Genomic DNA, 20991 nt, shown 5'->3' with positions numbered 1-20991 from the left:
CTCCTGTACATTTGTAAATATTTAATCATTTTTAAGTACTTTTGATTGCATTTTTGTTTTTGTTAGCTAATGTGTTAGGTATCAGCATGGCATGGCTGGCAAGTCAGTTGGTTTTGCCTAACTAATGTGTCACTGTCATCAAGAACCTCAGCTAGCTAACGTCCTAGAAAACTAGCTAGCTAGCTATGTTTTGATTCACAGTAAGGGGATGGTGTTTGTAGATGGCAGGCTCGTTGAAGATGCTGAAGTTTAAGTTTTGAACAGTTTTCTCCAGTGGTTAGCTTCAAGGCGGACTATTCTGGACTGATGTGCAGTTTGCTTTTCTGGCACCTTTGCGGCTGTTGATTCTTCACCCAGGTGGATGCTACACATTGGTAGTGGTGGAGTTCTACCCATGGTGTCTGACTTCAGAGACTACTACTGAGAAGCGCTGCTTCAGCGACCGTGAGGTGCCATGATTGGCCATTAACTATTTGTTTTAGTTTGAAACACTTGCATGTTTTTTTGTTGTTGCTTAAAGTGCTTTGAGATTGTAATGAAAATAGTTTATAAAAGTTTAATTTATAATAATAATAATAATAATTTATTATTATTGTTATTGTTAAACTGACACAGTCAAAATGACAGCTCTTTTCTAACAGTTGGAGGAGAGGAAAATGGACTGTGCCGACTGGGCAGTTTACACAGCTCCTAAAACAACAGGCCTGCTGGGAAATGGGAATTTTGCGCCTCCTCCCCCTCTGCAACTTCCCAAGCTGACTGACTGGCTTCTTCAAGGTGTACATGGGGATATTAGGCACCCTTGCCTTATGCCCCCAGGTCAGAGTTGAGTTAATGAACAGACTGTCTATGTTAGTTCTCAACATGAAGGTTGCCTCCTATCTGTCAACTGACAAATGGATTACATAAACATTCAGTGTGTTTGTTATGTGGTTTATCGTGAGTTTGCCCCATTCATGTTTGCAATATTCATGTGGAGACAAAGGCCTTCCTAAGTAACTATAACCAGAAGTAGGATTACCATTTCTCTCAACTCTGAACCTTTGTGTTGTCTTCTTTCCTTCCCTGCTCTTTCCATTTCTTAATTTCAGTGGCTCTGAGATGTCTCTCTGTCTCCTGATCTTTTTCAATCTTATGTTTACTAAAACACTTAGAGCCGCACTCTGTTCCGCCGTTCTGGACCTCTCTCTGACCCCGTACCCAGTCAGTTAGAACCTGCACGCTCCGATTCCCATCCCCGGGCTTATCTGTCCTCCAGGCAGCTCGGAATGCCATTTCCCACTCCAAAGTGGGCTGTTTTCATGGACATTACTGGCTACAAGTGGACTTGAGTTGGAAAGGTCAGGTTAGACTCAAGACTGTGCAGATAGTTAATGCATTACTAAATAGTTAAACAAATTTATACACATAGAAAGTCAAATTATAGACTCAAATTAGATGAGTCATATATGGACTCAACCCAGAGGTCACCTGCTGTCACTTGACTCATGCGTGTGCGTGCACACACACACACAAAAATATACACACGCATACAGTACACACACATAAACAGAGTTTGACTGATGCCTGATGCTCCAAGTTCCACTAGCGATGCTCCCTTAAACCAGAGGCTTCCCTCTGTCATTACTAAGGAATCCACCAACGCAGGCTCCGGCAGGAATATTGTATTTAAAGACGGTAATGTTGGGCCTGCATCTCTGCCTGGTCCAGTCCGTCTACTAGGGAAAGTGTGATTTAAGAGGACCTCATTTAACGTGGGGCGTAGGATACAGGAATGGGGCGTAGGACACAGGAATGGGACGTAGGACACAGGAATGGGGTGTAGGATTCAGGAATCGGGTGACAGACACATGAATGGGGCGTAGGGGTGTGTGTTACTATGTGCTTATTCATTCACAGACTAGGGAAGGGTTCCCAAATCTACATTTTGAATCCAAATAATCTAAATATTTGAATTATATAAATACTGTAAGTAAGCAAGTTAGGGTTGCACACCTTTCTCTTTAACAATATTTTGAAATATCATCTGTTTTTCCATAGCCTTATGCTTCTACATCATTGCTGCATGGGATTTTTACTTAAATGTAGTAATTCTGGAAACTAACCACACTCTTGAGCTTTTCCACACTGAAAACTCCCTATTCACTGGTGGAATAGATATTTTCAATCACTACATTGGCTTGCGTTGAAATGTAATCAGAGTAAAGGGTAGGCCTAAACACTTTTAACAATTCATTGTCCTAGAACACCATGTGCAAGTTCACCACAGGAGCATATAGCTCCACTGGAACAAGATTTATGGGGTTGCAGACTTGTTCGTCACCCCCTCTTTTTAACCTTTTATTTACTCTGCATTCCTCCCAGTATTTTTGTATACATTTTCTTATAACCTTTATTTAACTAGGTATTACCCTGTAATTTCTGCGCTGTCTCTCCCTCTTTCTCCCCATTGATTTGTTTGCGCCAGAAATAGAGGGCAGAGGGCAGCGTGGGCGCCAAGAGCACGCGAGAGAGAAAAACATGGCTATACTTACCGTAAGGGAAAATCCTGGATGCTTTTTGTGAAGTTGGAGATTAACATGCTTGGGAGAACACATCACACAGTCCCTCTTCATTTGAAGTAAAGTGATTAGATGAGAGTGAAGACAGAAAGGAAATACATAATAAACTCTTTGAGATTGTAATGAAAAGTTTATTATGATTATAATATAATGGAATGAAAATGCCTTTACACTCTTAATGCTGGGTGCATAATAAAAGAGTGTTGTATTATTCCCATGGACTTTAATGCACACAGAGCTTTGATGGAAGGGTCTTTGCCCTCTCTGCTCACATTCTGCATAGCTTTGGTTGACAGTGTATTCAGTTAACAGCTGTATTCAGTTGACAGTGTATTCCGTTAACAGCTGTATTGAGTTGACAGTGTATTCAGTTGACAGCTGTATTGAGTTGACAGTGTATTCAGTTGACAGCTGTATTGAGTTGACAGTGTATTGAGTTGACAGCTGTATTGAGTTGACAGTGTATTCAGTTGACAGCTGTATTGAGTTGACAGTGTATTCAGTTGACAGCTGTATTGAGTTGACAGTGTATTCAGTTGACAGCTGTATTGAGTTGACAGTGTATTCAGTTAACAGCTGTATTGAGTTGACAGTGTATTCAGTTGACAGCTGTATTCAGTTGACAGTGTATTCAGTTAACAGCTGTATTGAGTTGACAGTGTATTCAGTTAACAGCTGTATTGAGTTGACAGTGTATTCAGTTAACAGTTGTATTGAGTTGACAGTGTATTCAGTTGAAAGTGTATTCAGTTAACAGCTGTATTGAGTTGACAGTGTATTCAGTTAACAGCTGTATTGAGTTGACAGTGTATTCAGTTGACAGCTGTATTGAGTTGACAGTTTATTCAGTTGACAGCTGTATTGAGTTGACAGTGATATACTGTATTCTACTGTACCATTGGGCCTTATTCATCTCTCAGCCCAGAACCCAAGCACCATTTGGTACTGATCAAACATACACCCCTGTGCATTGGACATGAGACATGGCTTACTTTAACAAGTGCTCAGACCACACACACACACACACACACACACACACACACACACACACACACACACACACACACACACACACACACACACACACACACACACACACACACACACACACACACACACACACACACACACACACACACACACACACACACACACACACACACACACACACACACACACACACACACACACACACACAGAGTAAATCCACCTCACCATAGTTCAGTGAGTGTGGTTTACATGCTTGAGCCTGACCCTGCACAGTCCCCCATTCCCCCAGAGCACCCTAACACATTCCCCAGGACTAAGCTGATGATTTGGAGAGATGGATTGCCTTGAGAGGTGCTTGTGTGAAGTATTTGCCTGTGCATGTGTGTGTGCAATTGTACGTGTGTGTTTTCAAGGCTTATTGTTTTAACCATCATATAGAGAGGTAAGTCAAGCCTACCATGGCAGTTTAAACAAGATTATTCTCAGATTGAGTTGAATAACAATTTAAGAACAACTTTTAGTTCCACTCAAGATTGCATGTTCCTGACTACATCCGGGCAACACACACACACACGCACACGCACACGCACACACACACACACACACACACACACACACACACACACACACACACACACACACACACACACACACACACACACACACACACACACACACACACACACACACACACACACACACACACACACACACACACACACACACTCATAGCCCAGTGCATAGTCTTCCCTCTCCCTGAGGCTAAGTTTCTGAATCCCTCCAGTAATGGACTAGGTCCAAAATGGCACACTATTCCCTACATAGTACACTATGGGCCCTGGTCAAAAGTAGTGCACTATATAGGGAAAAGGTGCCATTTGGGACGAATCCACAGTGTTTAGATACCTTATCATCCAGGGGGCTAAGCTGTAACGGATAACATCTGTATTTACCAGAGCTGTCTGAACATGACCATCGTGCCATTCCACAAACTTCACTAACTGCACAACCTGTTAACTGTTATTCTCAAGCATTACCTCCACTCAAATCAGGGGAATTAGAATTACCACATACCAGTTATATTTCACCTTTCTATATGTTACATTTTCCCTCTTTCTCAGAGTCACTGTGGTGTGTGTGTGTGTGTGTGTGTGAGAGAGAGAGAGAAAGAAAGACAGACAGGGAGGGAGGGCTCAGCTAGTGCTGTCGTCAGAGCTGTAATGCATGGTAGTGTAGAGAGCAAGCCAGAGCCAAGCCAACCTTTCAGATAACACTCCTGCTGTATCAGATTGTGTGTGTGTGTGTGTGTGTGTGTGTGTGTGTGTGTGTGTGTGTGTGTGTGTGTGTGTGTGTGTGTGTGTGTGTGTGTGTGTGTGTGTGTGTGTGTGTGTGTGTGTGTGTGTGTGTGTGTGTGTCAGCCCTGTGCATGGTGATCATATCTCCTTTGACTGTATGGAAAGGGAACTTGACTATTGGACAACTTGGTTACATGACTGTAGATACTTGACTGCAGTTACATGACAGTAGTTACTTTACTGTAGGTATATCCTGTAGTTACATGACTGCAGTTACTTTACTGTAGTTATATGGCTGTTGTTACATGACTGTAGTTACTTTACTGTAGATACTTGACTGTAGTTACTTGACTGTAGTTACATGACTGTAGTTACTTGACTAGTTACTTGACTGTAGTTACTTGACTGTAGTTAGATGACTGTAGTTTCATGACTGTAGTTACTTGACTAGCTACTTGACTGTAGTCCTGTTGCGCCTTCTTCACCACACTGTCTGTGTGGGGTGGACCATTTCAGTTTGTCATTGATGTGTGCGCCAAGGAACTTGAAGCTTTCTACCTTCTCCACTATGGTCCCTTCAATATGCATAGGAGGGTGCTCCCTCTGCTGTTTCCTGAAGTCCACGATCAGCTCCTTAATTTTGTTGACATTGGGTTAGAGGTTATTTTCCTGGCATCACACTCCCAGGGCCCTCACTTCTTCTCTGTAGACTGTCTCGTTGTTGTTGGTAATCAGGACCAACACTGTTGTGTCGTCTGCAAAGTTGATGATTCAATTATAATCGTGCATGGTCATACAGTCGTGGGTGAACATGGAGTACAGGAGGGGGCTGAGCATGCATCCTTGTCTGGCCCAGAGTATGTTACGATCCCTGATGTCATATTCCTGGTCATAATGCCGGTAATGCTGGTGTGTTACCAATGCTGGTAATGCTGGTGTGTTACCAATGCTGGTTATGCTGGTGTGTTACCAATGCTGGTAATGCTGGTGTGTTACCAATGCTGGTAATGCTGGTGTGTTACCAATGCTGGTAATGCTGGTGTGTTACCAATGCTGGTTATGCTGGTGTGTTACCAATGCTGGTAATGCTGGTGTGTTACCAATGCTGGTAATGCTGGTGTGTTACCAATGCTGGTAATGCTGGTGTGTTACCAATGCTGGTTATGCTGGTGTGTTACCAATGCTGGTAATGCTGGTGTGTTACCAATGCTGGTAATGCTGGTGTGTTACCAATGCTGGTAATGCTGGTGTGTTACCAATGCTGGTAATGCTGGTGTGTTACCAATGCTGGTAATGCTGGTGTGTTACCAATGCTGGTAATGCTGGTGTGTTACCAATGCTGGTAATGCTGGTGTGTTACCAATGCTGGTAATGCTGATGTGTTACCAATGCTGGTAATGCTGGTGTGTTACCAATGCTGGTAATGCTGGTGTGTTACCAATGCTGGTAATGCTGGTGTGTTACCAATGCTGGTAATGCTGGTGTGTTACCAATGCTGGTAATGCTGGTGTGTTACCAATGCTGGTAATGCTGGTGTGTTACCACCACTCAGAAATCCAAAAGTTCTTCCCGGCTGTATGTAATAACACAAAACCTTTCCTGATTATAGTTACATGACTGTGTGGGAAGGAACATGACACTACTACTATAAGAGAATTACATGACAGTGAGAATGCTGCAAGTCCCTGTATCCCAACATCTCAGGCAGAGCCATATATTTAGACACATATATTCTAAATACAGTGCATTCGGAACGTATTCAGACCCCTTGACTTTTTCCACGTTACAGCCTTATTCTATAATGTATTAAATAATTCTCCCCCTCATCAATCTACACACAATACTGCATAATGACAAAGCAAAAAGTTTTGCAAATGTAAAAAAAAAAAACTGTATGGTATGCTCCACTTTCCCAGAATGCTCTTCCTGATATTCAGTGTTGTCATGCACCTATCAGAGAGAGCTCGAACAACACAGACAACCAAGATGCCCCCAGGGCACACCGTAGACTAGAATCAACACCCAGTCAAGGTGTCTCTTTAAACATACAAGACTATGTTGTTATTTCTTGCCTGTATTTTACTTTGATATTTTATCATAAGTTGCCCTTGATCAGAATGCCCTTGATTAAAGTGAACCTCTCCATATTCCTCCTTCTCTACTCTAGCTGGAGATATCTCAATAGCAAGGATCTGGGTCAATTCCAAATTCAATTCAGGATATGAAATACAATATCACAGGCCCTATGATAAATAGATTACTGGTTCTGTAGGTCTCATGATGAAACTGGGCCAAATACATAGGGTAGGTAGGCTTAGAATGAACTTACCCTGGTATTATATTGTATTTTTATTCCCACTTTGTTTCTACTTTATCTGTCTCTCTGTCTGTCTCTGTTTTTCTCTGTCTGTCTCTCTGTGTCTCTGTTTTTCTCTGTCTGTCTCTCTGTGTCTGTAACAATCGTCTTCGGGAGAAAGAGAGGAGGACCAATGCGCAGCGTGGAAAGTGTCCATAACGTTTATTTAAAGACATAAACTGAACACTACAAAACAATAAACTTGAAACGAACGAAACCGAAACAGTACCGTGTGGCAACAACACACACACCGAAAACAAACACCCACCACTCAAAAGTGAAACCCAGGCTACCTAAGTATGATTCTCAATCAGAGACAACTAACGACACCTGCCTCTGATTGAGAACCATACTAGGCTGAACTCAAAACCCCAACATAGAAAAACACACATAGACTGCCCACCCCAACTCACGCCAAAGGTGCGGACTCCGGCCGCAAAACCTGAACCTATAGGGGAGGGCTGGTTGGGCGTCTGTCCGTGGTGACGGCTCTGGTGCGGGATGTGGACCCCACTTCACCACAGTTTTTCTCCACCTCATTGTCCGCCTCCGTGGCCTCTTAAACACGGCGACCCTCGCCGCCGACCTCGGACTGGGGACCCTAGAAATGGGTCCCGAATGGACGGGAGATTCCGGCAGCGCAGGACAGGCGGGAGACTGCGGCAGCGCCGGACAGGCAGGAGGCTCCGGAGTAAAGGGCGGCTCTGGCATCGCCTGGCTGACCGACGGCTCTGGCAGCTCCTGGCTGACTGGCGGGTCCTGGTTGACTGGCGGCTCCTGGTCGACTGGCGGCTCTGGCGGCCCAGGACAGACTGGCGGCTCCTGGCTGACTGGCGGCTCTGGCAGCCCAGGACAGACTGGCGGCTCAGGACAGATGGGAGACTCTGGCGGCTCAGGACAGACGGGAGACTCTGGCGGCTCAGGACAGACGGGAGACTCTGGCGGCTCAGGACAGACGGGAGACTCTGGCGGCTCAGGACAGACGGGAGACTCTGGCGGCTCAGGACAGACGGGAGACTCTGGCGGCTCAGGACAGACGGGAGACTCTGGCGGCTCAGGACAGACGGGAGACTCTAGCGGCTCAGGACAGACGGGAGACTCTAGCGGCTCATGGACAGACGGGAGACTCTGGCGGCTCAGGACAGACGGGAGACTCTAGCGGCTCAGGACAGACGGGAGACTCTGGCGGCTCAGGACAGACGGGAGACTCTGGCGGCTCAGGACAGACGGGAGACTCTAGCGGCTCAGGACAGACGGGAGACTCTAGCGGCTCAGGACAGACGGGAGACTCTGGCGGCGCTGGACAGGCGGGAGCATCTGTAGGGAGAAAACAGAGAGACAGCCTGGAGCGGGGGGCTGCCAGCTGAGGGCTGGTGCGTGGAGGTGGCACTGGGTAGACCGGACCGTGCAGGCGCACTGGAGCTCTTGAGCACCGAGCCTGCCCAACTATACCTGGTTGAATGCTCCCCGTAGCCAGGCCAGTGCAGCAAGGTGGAATAGCCCGCACTGGGCTGTGCTGGCGAACCGGGGACACCATGCATAAGGCTGGTGCCATGTACGCCGGCCCGAGGAGACACACTGGAGACCAGATGCGTAGAGCCGGCTTCATGGCACCTGGCTTGATGCCCACTCTAGCCCGGCCGATACGAGGAGCTGGAATGTACCGCACCAGGCTATGCACAAGCACTGGGGAAACTGTGTGCTCCACCGCATAACACGGTGCCTGCCCGGTCCCTCTCTCTCTCCGGTAAGCACGGGAAGTTGGCGCAGGTCTCCTACCTGGCTTCGCCACACTCCCCAAGTGCCCCCCCAAAGAAATTTTTGGGGCTGCCTCGCGGGCTTCCAGCCGCGCCGCCGTGCTGCCTCCTCATACCAGTGCCTCTCTGCCTTCGCTGCCTCCAGCTCTGCTTTGGGGCAGCGATATTCCCCTGGCTGTGCCCAGGGTCCTTTGCTGTCCAGAATCTCCTCCCAAGTCCAGGAGTCCTGTGTTCTTTGCCGCTGCTGCTGCTGCCTGTTACCACGCTGCTTGGTCCTTTGTTGGTGGGTGTTTCTGTAACGGTCGTCCTCGGGAGAAAGAGAGGAGGACCAATGCGCAGCGTGGTAAGTGTCCATAACGTTTATTTAAAGACATAAACTGAACACTACAAAACAATAAACGTGAAACGAACGAAACCGAAACAGTACCGTGTGGCAACAAACACACACATGGAAAACAAACACCCACCACTCAAAAGTGAAACCCAGGCTACCTAAGTAAAATTCGCAATCAGAGACAACTAACGACACCTGCCTCTGATTGAAAACCATACTAGGCTGAACTCAAAACCCCAACATAAAAAAAACACACATACAGTGCCTTGCGAAAGTATTCGGCCCCCTTGAACTTTGCGACCTTTTGCCACATTTCAGGCTTCAAACATAAAGATATAAAACTGTATTTTTTGTGAAGAATCAACAACAAGTGGGACACAATCATGAAGTGGAACGACATTTATTGGATATTTCAAACTTTTTTAACAAATCAAAAACGGAAAAATTGGGCGTGCAAAATTATTCAGCCCCTTTACTTTCAGTGCAGCAAACTCTCTCCAGAACTTCAATGAGGATCTCTGAATGATCCAATTTTGACCTAAATGACTAATGATGATAAATACAATCCACCTGTGTGTAATCAAGTCTCCGTATAAATGCACCTGCACTGTGATAGTCTCAGAGGTCCGTTAAAAGCGCAGAGAGCATCATGAAGAACAAGGAACACACCAGGCAGGTCCGAGATACTGTTGTGAAGAAGTTTAAAGCCGGATTTGCATAAAAAAAAGATTTCCCAAGCTTTAAACATCCCAAGGAGCACTGTGCAAGCGATAATATTGAAATGGAAGGAGTATCAGACCACTGCAAATCTACCAAGACCTGGCCGTCCCTCTAAACTTTCAGCTCATACAAGGAGAAGACTGATCAGAGATGCAGCCAAGATGCCCATGATCACTCTGGATGAACTGCAGAGATCTACAGCTGAGGTGGGAGACTTTGTCCATAGGACAACAATCAGTCGTATATTGCACAAATCTGGCCTTTATGGAAGAGTGGCAAGAAGAAAGCCATTTCTTAAAGATATCCATAAAAAGTGTTGTTTAAAGTTTGCCACAAGCCACCTGGGAGACACACCAAACATGTGGAAGAATGTGCTCTGGTCAGATGAAACCAAAATTGAACTTTTTGGCAACAATGCAAAACGTTATGTTTGGCGTAAAAGCAACACAGCTCATCACCCTGAACGCACTATCCCCACTGTCAAACATGGTGGTGGCAGCAACATGGTTTGGGCCTGCTTTTCTTCAGCAGGGACAGGGAAGATGGTTAAAATTGATGGGAAGATGGATGGAGCCAAATGCAGGACCATTCTGGAAGAAAACCTGATGGAGTCTGCAAAAGACCTGAGACTGGGACGGAGATTTGTCTTCCAACAAGACAATGATCCAAAACATAAAGCAAAATCTACAATGGAATGGTTCAAAAATAAACATATCCAGGTGTTAGAATGGCCAAGTCAAAGTCCAGACCTGAATCCAATCGAGAATCTGTGGAAAGAACTGAAAACTGCTGTTCACAAATGCTCTCCATCCAACCTCACTGAGCTCAAGCTGTTTTGCAAGGAGGAATGGGAAAAATTCAGTCTCTCGATGTGCAAAACTGATAGAGACATACCCCAAGCGACTTACAGCTGTAATCGCAGCAAAAGGTGGCGCTACAAAGTATTAACTTAAGGGGGCTGAATAATTTTGCACGCCCAATTTTTCAGTTTTTGATTTGTTAAAAAAGTTTGAAATATCCAATAAATGTCGTTCCACTTCATGATTGTGTCCCACTTGTTGTTGATTCTTCACAAAAAATACAGTTTTATATCTTTATGTTTGAAGCCTGAAATGTGGCAAAAGGTTGCAAAGTTCAAGGGGGCCGAATACTTTCGCAAGGCACTGTAGACTGCCCACCACAACTCACGCCCTGACCATACTAAATAAAGACAAAACAAAGGAAATAAAGGTCAGAACGTGACAGTGTCTCTGTTTTTCTCTCTGTGTCTCTCTGTGTCTCTGTTTTTCTCTGTCTGTCTCTCTGTGTTTCTCTGTCGGTCTCTCTGTTTTTCTGTTTTTCTGTGTTTGCCTGCCTGCCTGTCTTTCTGTCTGTCTCTATTGGAGTGTGTCTCCTCTAATGAAGTAATCAATCAGCCACTTGGGTGGTTCTGCTCTACTGTCCTGTGTGTGTGTGTGTGTGTGTGTGTGTGTGTGTGTGTGTGTGTGTGTGTGTGTGTGTGTGTGTGTGTGTGTGTGTGTGTGTGTGTGTGTGTGTGTGTGTGTGTGTGTGTGTGTGTGTGTGTGTGTGTGTGTGTGTGTGTGTGTGTGTGTGCGCGCGTGCGTGCGTGGCTCAACAATCACCATAAGTTAATGAAGTGAGGCAGGGAGGCTTTGAAAGAAAATGCATCAGCACCACAAAGGACAATCACACACACTAACTCTCTCTCTCTCTCTCTCTCTCTCTCTCTCTCTCTCTCTCTCTCTCTCTCTCTCTCTCTCTCTCTCTCTCTCTCTCTCTCACACACACACACTAACACTCTCTCTCTCCCTCTCTCACACACACACACGCACACACACATTTCTTTAAATCAAATGGGAATAGGGGTGCAGATTGAATTTCTCATGGTCATGATAGTCGTGTCACAGACTGCTGGTAGGCTTTGGCATGACCTGAGGGATTGGTTGTTTATTTGATTAAGATTGTCATGTACCCATGTCCTGTAGTGCCCACATTGGGCTGCAGGGCACACTAGCATAGACTGGTATACTTTCTAGACTGGTATACCTTCTAGACTGGTACACCTTCTAGACTGGTATACCTTCTAGACTGGTATACTTTCTAGACTGGTACACCTTCTAGACTGGTACACTTTCTAGACTGGTACACCTTCTAGACTGGTATACCTTCTAGACTGGTATACCTTCTAGACTGGTACACCTTATAAACTGGTATACCTTCTAAACTGGTACACCTTCTAGACTGGTATACCTTCTAAACTGGTACACCTTCTAAACTGGTATACCTTCTAGACTGGTATACCTTCTAGACTGGTATACCTTCTAGACTGGTATACCTTCTAGACTGGTATACATTCTAGACTGGTATACCTTCTAGACTGGTATACTTTCTCTCCGGGTGCTTCCTCATTTATTTTTGTCTCTCTTTCGGTTTTTCCCCATATCTCTCCATCCCCATTGTGCTCTCTTTCCCTGTATCCCATCCTGTCTATCTCTTTGTTCTCTCTCTTCTAGATCTCTTTCTTGTTCTCTCCTCTAGTTATGTTGTGTATTTGTGACAGTTTGTCCCAAAATGTCACCCTATTCCCTACACAGTGCACTCCTTTTGACCTGAGCTCAATGGGTCCTGGTCAAAAGTAGTGCACTGCACTCTATAGCGAGCCATTTTGGACCCATCGACAGACTGGCTGAAGCTCTGACTAACTGTTCTGATTGAGTCTGTTGCCCCATTGCTGTAATACTATCACCATCTCTGGTTAGAGTTACAGTATACACAAACCTGTTATGCAACTGTCATGTGCTTCCATTACCAAATCAGTCTGGCTGACCGACCTTGGAACCAGTAGACACCACAAGACTCTACTAGGAACAAGAGAACCAGTAGACACCACAAGACACTACCAGGAACAAGATAACCAGTAGACACCACAAGACACTACTAGGAACAAGAGAACCAGTAGACACTACTATGAACAAGAGAACCAGTAGACACCATAAGACACTACCAGCAACAAGAGAACCAGTAGACACCACAAGACACTACCAGGAACAAGAGAACCTGTAGACACCACAAGACACTACCAGGAACAAGAGAACCAGTAGACACCACAAGACACTACCAGGAACAAGAGAACCAGTAGACACCACAAGACACTACCAGGATCAAGATAACCAGTAGACACCACAAGATACTACCAGGAACAAGATAACCATTAGACACCACAAGACACTACCAGGAACAAGAGAACCAGTAGACACCACAAGACACTACCAGGAACAAGAGAACCAGTAGACACTACTAGGTACAAGAGAACCAGTAGACACTACTATGAACAAGAGAACCAGTAGACACCATAAGACACTACCAGAAACAAGAGAACCAGTAGACACCACAAGACACTACCAGGAACAAGAGAACCAGTAGACACCACAAGACACTACCAGGAACAAGAGAACCAGTAGAAATTTAAATAGAAATGACATTCCCAATTGGAACACTTATAAATGTTTGATGCCAGAATTTAGTTGGTGTCTTGTCAGTAGACGATCATCTTCTATTTGGATATAGGTAGCCTGGTCCTAGATGTGTTTGTGCTGTCTTGCCAATTGACCCTAGGAGTTGGCAAGACAGCACAAACAGATCTGAGACCAGATTAGGTTATAATGTAGGCACCTTTTCGGTTATTTTTATGCTGCCACTTTTCAGGCGTGTTGTTAGCTGTTGGGAAATCTAGGTCACTGTCTCACATGGGAGTTTTTTCTATTCTGTGCTTCAGAAAATTCAGTGCCAAAAATACAGTACAGTATATCTACTTTGAGCAGACATGATAGCTACACAGGCTCGTGCCAGAGAAACTCATGGTTCAAAACCTCCCTCTCTCTCTCTCTCTCTCTCTCTCTGTCCCATTCTCTATTCTTCTAATCCTGCCAAACCCCTTGGGGGGACGTTGGGTAAATTGAGCAAAAGGAAAAGGGGGAGGGATGAGGAGAAGGGAGAAGGAGAGGGTGAAAAAGCCATAGTCATTATTACTGGCCAGATGTTTACTTTGGTGAAGTTGAAAAAAAAGTGGGTATTTTATTGTGAACAGATGGAAGAAATAGGATACAATAGGGAAATATAGGGAGATGGGGGGCATGTCCCAAGGCTGCCTTTTACCAACGACTTCTCAGGAAGAGTCCTGTGCCACGTTGAACTGTAAACATTTTGAGGAGTAATGACTACAGTATCACCACTCCTTCCTACACACTCACTGTCTCTCCCTCACTGTCTCTCCCTCACTGTCTCTCTCTCACTGTCTCTCCTTCACTGTCTCTCTCTCACTGTCTCTCTCACTGTCTCTCCCTCACTGTCTCTCCCTCACTGTCTCTCCCTCACTGTCTCTCCCTCACTGCCTCTCCCTCACTGTCTCTCCCTCACTGTCTCTCCCTCACTGTCTCTCTCTCACTGTCTGCCCCTTACTGTCTCTCTCTCACTGTCTCTCCCTCACTGTCTCTCCCTCACTGTATCTCTCTCACTGTCTCTCCCTCACTGTCTCTCCCTCACTGTCTCTCTCTCACTGTCTCTCCCTCACTGTCTCTCTCTCACTGTCTCTCCCTCACTGTCTCTCCTTCACTGTCTCTCTCTCACTGTCTCTCTCTCACTGTCTCTCCCTCACTGTCTCTCTCTCACTGTCTCTCCCTCACTGTCTCTCCCTCACTGTCTCTCCCTCACTGTCTCTCTCTCACTGTCTCTCCCTCACGGTCTCTCCCACACTGTCTCTCCCTCACTGTCTCTCTATCACTGTCTCTCCCTCACTGTCTCTCCCTCACTGTCTCTCTCTCACTCTCTCTCCCTCACTGTCTCTCTCTTTTTCTTTCTGACAGGCACACACATTCACTTCCTGCTTTTATTGGACAAACTGACACATTCTTTTGGCAGATGTGTGAGTGTGTGCATGCGCACGTGCGTACATGCATGCATGTGTGTGTGTGTGATACCTGGTATTTTATGGTATGGTCAGGTCAGGATTAGGAGTGCATTATAACCGTTTGGCAGTAGTGACTATCAGTGAGTGTGGCTGGCAGTGTTTATCTAGCATGCTTTAGCACTTACTCAAGCTACATAGCTAGCATGTCTGCATGGTGTTCGTGTCAAGGCACGTGCTCTCTGCTCCCTGTGTATATGAACACCTGTCCGAGTCGTTTAGATGAGCCCAACAATAACTATCAAATGAGAATTGGAGTATAGATTGGAACTGAAGTGGTTCCTGGAAAAGTGCTTAAGTGGTTAAGAGCATTGGGCCCATAACCAAAAGGTAATTGGTTCGAAACCCTGAGCCCACAAGGTGAACAATCTGTCATGTTTGTCATTTATTATCATGTCTTGTCCCTGTGCTCCCCATGCTATTCGTTTCCCTCTGCTGGTCTTATTTGGTTCTTTCCCTCCTTCTATCCCTCTCTCTCCCCCTCCCTCTCTCACTCTCTCGCTCTCTCTTCTCTCTATCGTTCCGTTCCTGCTCCCAGCTGTTCCTATTCCCCTAATCATCATTTAGTCTTCCCACACCTGTTCCCGATCCTTTCCCCTGATTAGAGTCCCTATTTATTCCTTTGTGATCCGTTCCTGTCCCGTCGGTTCCTTGTATTGTATTCACCATGCTGTGATTGCGTTTCGCCCTGTCCTGTCGTGTTTTTGCTATGATTGTGTATCGCCCTGTCCTGTCGTGTTTTTTGCCTTCATCAGATGCTGCGTGTGAGCAGGTGTCTCTGTCGACTACGGCCTGCGCCTACCCGGCGACCTGCAGTCTGTGGCCGCTTCTCCAGTTGTTTCCCTCTACAAGTCTAGAGGATTTCTGTTATTCCGTTTTGGACTTAAATAAACTCTGTTTCTGTTAAGTCGCTTTTGGGTCCTCTTTCACCTGCATGACAGAAGGAACCGACCTAGGAATGGACCCAGCGACTACAGACGCTCGTTACACTGCCGTCAGGATCCAAGGAGCCATGCTCGGCAGACACGAGCAGGAATTGTCTGCTGCTCGCCATGCCGTGGAGAACCTGGCCGCTCAGGTTTCCGACCTCTCTGGACAGTTCCAGAGTCTACGTCTCGTGCCACCTGTTACTTCCTGGCCTGCCGAGCCTCCAGAACCTAGGGTTAATAACCCACCTTGCTACTCCGGGCAGCCCACTGAGTGTCGCTCCTTTCTCACGCAGTGTGAGATTGTGTTCTCTCTCCAACCCAACACATACTCTAGAGAGAGAGCTCGGGTTGCTTACGTCATTTCACTCCTTACTGGCCGGGCTCGAGAATGGGGCACAGCTATCTGGGAGGCAAGGGCTGATTGCTCTAACAGATTCCAGAACTTTAAAGAGGAGATGATTCGGGTTTTTGACCGTTCAGTTTTTGGTAGGGAGGCTTCTAGGGCCCTGGCTTCCTTATGCCAAGGTGAACGGTCCATAACGGATTATTCTATTGAGTTTCGCACTCTTGCTGCCTCTAGTGAGTGGAACGAGCCGGCGCTGCTCGCTCGTTTTCTGGAGGGACTCCACGCAGTGGTTAAGGATGAGATTCTCTCCCGGGAGGTTCCATCAGATGTGGATTCTTTGATTGCTCTCGCCATCCGCATAGAACGACGGGTAGATCTTCGTCACCGGGCTCGTGGAAGAGAGCTCGCATCAACGGTGTTTCCCTGCTCCGCATCGCAACCATCTCCCTCCTCTGGCTTTGAGACTGAGCCCATGCAGCTGGGAGGGATTCGCATCTCGAATAAGGAGAGGGAATGGAGGATCACCAACCGCCTGTGCCTCTATTGCGGAGTTGCTGGACATTTTGTTAATTCATGTCCAGTAAGAGGCCAGAGCCCATCAGTAAGCGGAGGGCTACTGGTGAGCGCTACTACTCAGGTCCCTTCATCTAGATCTTGTACTACTATGTCGGTCCATCTACGCTGGACCGGTTCGGGTGCTACATGCAGTGCTTTGATTGACTCTGGGGCTGAGGGTTGTTTCATGGACGAAGCATGGGCTCGGAAACATAACATTCCTTTCAGACCGTTAGACAGGCCTACGCCCATGTTTGCCTTAGATGGTAGTCATCTTCCCAGTATCAAATTTGAGACACTACCTTTAACTCTCACAGTATCTGGTAACCACAGTGAGACTATTTCTTTTTTGATTTTCCGTTCACCGTTTACACCTGTTGTTTTGGGTCATCCCTGGCTTGTATGTCATAATCCTTCTATTAATTGGTCTAGTAATTCTATCCTATCCTGGAACGTTTCTTGTCATGTGAAGTGTTTAATGTCTGCCATCCCTCCCGTTTCTTCTGTCCCTACTTCTCAGGAGGAACCTGGCGATTTGACAGGAGTGCCGGAGGAATATCATGATCTGCGCACGGTCTTCAGTCGGTCCCGAGCCAACTCCCTTCCTCCTCACCGGTCGTATGATTGTAGTATTGATCTCCTTCCGGGGACCACTCCTCCTCGAGGTAGACTATACTCTCTGTCGGCTCCCGAACGTAAGGCTCTCGAGGATTATTTGTCTGTGTCTCTTGACGCCGGTACCATAGTGCCTTCTTCTTCTCCGGCCGGGGCGGGGTTCTTTTTGTTAAAAGAAGGACGGTACTCTGCGCCCCTGCGTGGATTATCGAGGGCTGAATGACATAACGGTTAAGAATCGTTATCCGCTTCCCTTATGTCATCAGCCTTCGAGATTCTGCAGGGAGCCAGGTGCTTTACTAAGTTGGACCTTCGTAACGCTTACCATCTCGTGCGCATCAGAGAGGGGGACGAGTGGAAAACGGCGTTTAACACTCCGTTAGGGCATTTTGAGTACCGGGTTCTGCCGTTCGGTCTCGCCAATGCGCCAGCTGTTTTTCAGGCATTAGTTAATGATGTTCTGAGAGACATGCTGAACATTTTTGTTTTTGTCTATCTTGACGATATCCTGATTTTTTCTCCGTCACTCGAGATTCATGTTCAGCACGTTCGACGTGTTCTACAGCGCCTTTTAGAGAATTGTCTCTACGTAAAGGCTGAGAAGTGCTCTTTTCATGTCTCCTCCGTTACTTTTCTCGGTTCCGTTATTTCCGCTGAAGGCATTCAGATGGATTCCGCTAAGGTCCAAGCTGTCAGTGATTGGCCCGTTCCAAGGTCACGTGTCGAGTTGCAGCGCTTTTTAGGTTTCGCTAATTTCTATCGGCGTTTCATTCGTAATTTCGGTCAAGTTGCTGCCCCTCTCACAGCTCTTACTTCTGTCAAGACGTGTTTTAAGTGGTCCGGTTCCGCCCAGGGAGCTTTTGATCTTCTAAAAGAACGTTTTACGTCCGCTCCTATCCTCGTTACTCCTGACGTCACTAGACAATTCATTGTCGAGGTTGACGCTTCAGAGGTAGGCGTGGGAGCCATCCTATCCCAGCGCTTCCAGTCTGACGATAAGGTTCATCCTTGCGCTTATTTTTCTCATCGCCTGTCGCCATCTGAGCGCAACTATGATGTGGGTAACCGTGAACTGCTCGCCATCCGCTTAGCCCTAGGCGAATGGCGACAGTGGTTGGAGGGGCGACCGTTCCTTTTGTCGTTTGGACAGACCATAAGAACCTTGAGTACATCCGTTCTGCCAAACGACTTAATGCCCGTCAAGCTCGTTGGGCGTTGTTTTTCGCTCGTTTCGAGTTTGTGATTTCTTACCGTCCGGGTAGCAAGAACACCAAGCCTGATGCCTTATCCCGTCTGTTTAGTTCTTCTGTGGCTTCTACTGATCCCGAGGGGATTCTTCCTTATGGGCGTGTTGTCGGGTTAACAGTCTGGGGAATTGAAAGACAGGTTAAGCAAGCACTCACGCACACTGCGTCGCCGCGCGCTTGTCCTAGTAACCTCCTTTTCGTTCCTGTTTCCACTCGTCTGGCTGTTCTTCAGTGGGCTCACTCTGCCAAGTTAGCTGGTCATCCCGGTGTTCGAGGCACTCTTGCGTCTATTCGCCAGCGCTTTTGGTGGCCGACTCAGGAGCGTGACACGCGCCGTTTCGTGGCTGCTTGTTCGGACTGCGCGCAGACTAAGTCGGGTAACTCTCCTCCTGCCGGTCGTCTCAGACCGCTCCCATTCCTTCTCGACCATGGTCTCACATTGCCTTAGACTTCATTACCGGTCTGCCTTTGTCTGCGGGGAAGACTGTGATTCTGACGGTTGTCGATAGGTTCTCTAAGGCGGCACATTTCATTCCCCTCGCTAAACTTCCTTCCGCTAAGGAGACGGCACAAATCATTATTGAGAATGTATTCAGAATTCATGGCCTCCCGTTAGACGCCGTTTCAGACAGAGGCCCGCAATTCACGTCACAGTTTTGGAGGGAGTTCTGTCGTTTGATTGGTGCGTCCGTCAGTCTCTCTTCCGGGTTTCATCCCCAGTCTAACGGTCAAGCAGAGAGGGCCAATCAGACGATTGGTCGCATACTACGCAGCCTTTCTTTCAGAAACCCTGCGTCTTGGGCAGAACAGCTCCCCTGGGCAGAATACGCTCACAATTCGCTTCCTTCGTCTGCTACCGGGTTATCTCCGTTTCAGAGTAGTCTGGGTTACCAGCCTCCTCTGTTCTCATCCCAGCTTGCCGAGTCCAGCGTTCCCTCCGCTCAAGCGTTTGTCCAACGTTGTGAGCGCACCTGGAGGAGGGTGAGGTCTGCACTTTGCCGTTACAGGGCACAGACGGTGAGAGCCGCCAATAAACGCAGGATTAAGAGTCCAAGGTATTGTTGCGGCCAGAGAGTGTGGCTTTCCACTCGCAACCTTCCTCTTACGACAGCTTCTCGTAAGTTGACTCCGCGGTTCATTGGTCCGTTCCGTGTCTCCCAGGTCGTCAATCCTGTCGCTGTGCGACTGCTTCTTCCGCGACATCTTCGTCGCGTCCATCCTGTCTTCCATGTCTCCTGTGTTAAGCCCTTTCTTCGCACCCCGTTCGTCTTCCCTCCCCCTCCCGTCCTTGTCGAGAGCGCACCTATTTACAAGGTACATAAGATCATGGACATGCGTTCTCGGGACGGGGTCACCAATACCTAGTGGATTGGGAGGGTTACGGTCCTGAGGAGAGGAGTTGGGTTCCGTCTCGGGACGTGCTGGACCGTTCACTCATCGATGATTTCCTCCGTTGCCGCCAGGATTCCTCCTCGAGTGCGCCAGGAGGCGCTCGGTGAGTGGGGGTACTGTCATGTTTGTCATTTATTATCATGTCTTGTCCCTGTGCTCCCCATGCTATTCGTTTCCCTCTGCTGGTCTTATTTGGTTCTTTCCCTCCTTCTATCCCTCTCTCTCCCCCTCCCTCTCTCACTCTCTCGCTCTCTTCTCTCTATCGTTCCGTTCCTGCTCCCAGCTGTTCCTATTCCCCTAATCATCATTTAGTCTTCCCACACCTGTTCCCGATCCTTTCCCCTGATTAGAGTCCCTATTTATTCCTTTGTGATCCGTTCCTGTCCCGTCGGTTCCTTGTATTGTATTCACCATGCTGTGATTGCGTTTCGCCCTGTCCTGTCGTGTTTTTGCTATGATTGTGTATCGCCCTGTCCTGTCGTGTTTTTTGCCTTCATCAGATGCTGCGTGTGAGCAGGTGTCTCTGTCGACTACGGCCTGCGCCTACCCGAAGCGACCTGCAGTCTGTGGCCGCTTCTCCAGTTGTTTCCCCTCTACAAGTCTAGAGGATTTCTGTTATTCCGTTTTGGACTTAAATAAACTCTGTTTCTGTTAAGTCGCTTTTGGGTCCTCTTTCACCTGCATGACACAATCTGTCAATGTGCCCTTGAGCAAGGCACTTAGCCCTAATTGCTCCTGTAAGTCGCTGTGGATTAGAGGGTCTGTTAAATTGAAGAACTATGAACTGTCAGAAAATGAAGAGGGTCAAAGGAACACGGGAAAGAAGCAGGTCATGCTCCTCTACTTTTCAGTCTTTCTCTCTCTCCATCCAGCACTGCATCCTTCGGTGTGAACAGAAGGATGCAGAAGCCTAAAGAGATACATGAGTCAT

At 47.1% G+C, this 20991-nt stretch overlaps 1 protein-coding gene across 3 annotated transcripts in view; it reads left to right on the top strand.

Moving 5' to 3' along the window:
- Positions 1–20991, top strand: part of fam102ab (family with sequence similarity 102 member Ab) — an 82943-nt gene that overhangs the window by 36165 nt on the left and 25787 nt on the right. The window lies entirely within an intron of this gene.

Source organism: Oncorhynchus gorbuscha, linkage group LG11, assembly GCF_021184085.1.
Source record: "Oncorhynchus gorbuscha isolate QuinsamMale2020 ecotype Even-year linkage group LG11, OgorEven_v1.0, whole genome shotgun sequence".
In the NCBI taxonomy this organism is placed as follows: Eukaryota; Metazoa; Chordata; class Actinopteri; order Salmoniformes; family Salmonidae; genus Oncorhynchus; species Oncorhynchus gorbuscha.
This window is presented reverse-complemented; position numbering and strand designations above follow the sequence as displayed.